This window comes from Chaetura pelagica, unplaced genomic scaffold (assembly GCF_000747805.2).
Source record: "Chaetura pelagica isolate M959 unplaced genomic scaffold, ChaPel_1.0 scaffold159, whole genome shotgun sequence".
NCBI lineage: Eukaryota > Metazoa > Chordata > Aves > Apodiformes > Apodidae > Chaetura > Chaetura pelagica.
The window spans coordinates 5,824,330-5,825,218 of record NW_009954555.1 but is presented as its reverse complement, the minus strand read 5'-3'; the positions used below and the strand labels follow the sequence as shown (position 1 = coordinate 5,825,218).

At 65.7% G+C, this 889-nt stretch overlaps 1 protein-coding gene across 1 annotated transcript in view; it reads left to right on the top strand.

Annotated features, from left to right (window-relative positions):
* Positions 1-889, top strand: part of ACOT7 (acyl-CoA thioesterase 7) — a 9,339-nt gene that overhangs the window by 956 nt on the left and 7,494 nt on the right. The window lies entirely within an intron of this gene.

Below are 889 nucleotides of genomic sequence, written 5' to 3'. Positions count from 1 at the left end.
ACCCACCCCGGCTGCCTGCAGCAATATTTCTGCCAGCGCTCGCCTCTCTCCTCCTCGCCCTTTCTCTCTGGGCCATAAAGAGGGCGCAGCCGGCTGTCCAGGTTGATAACACCACTGCATTGCCCTTGGAGCTGGGGGACAAGGGTGGCTGTGGTGTCTGTCCCCAGCCCTGGCACCCTGCCCAGAGGCCAGAGGGAGGGAGGAATGGGGCAGCAGCGGGCACCCTGCTCCCTGCCTGCCCTTCTCCTGTTGGTGGATAGTTAGCCCCTGCCTCACCCACCAGCAGTTGGGGACGTTACCTTGGGCAGTGTCCCAGGAGGAGTCGCAGGGAAGGGAAATCCCCTTTGGCCGCAGCGTAGTGGACGGGCAGTGCTCCCGTGTCGGTGGCTGCTGTGGGGTCACTGCCCCCAAAGCGGAGGAGCCAGTCGATCACCTCGTGGTGACCAAAGCGGGCTGCCAGGTGTAGGATGGTGGCACCAGAGTTGTCTGTGTCCTGCGGGAGGAAGTGGGGCAGCCATCGGCACTGGGAGACCAGAGGTGGCTCTGGGGCATCCCCCAGCCAGGAGCTGGCCCAGGGAAGGGTGGCCTGGCGGGAGCAGGATTCCTGTCTGCCCAGAGCAAGGCTGCAGGAAGGGGATGCGCCACGGAACTAGCGCATCTGTCAACCCAGTGAGCGTGGCACAAAGCCCACCTTGTTCTGCTGGTGGTGGGCAGCCCCTGCCTGGGGGGCTCACCATGGAGCCCTGCTGTGCCACCGGCCCTGCCACTCTGCACACTCTGTGGGCCGCAGGCAGAGCTGGCCCCCCTCCAGGCGGTCGCCAAAGCTGCTGACCCAGTCCTCCCCGTCCTTCCTGCTTAATCCCCGCTTCCAGCCCCTCCTCTGCCGCTT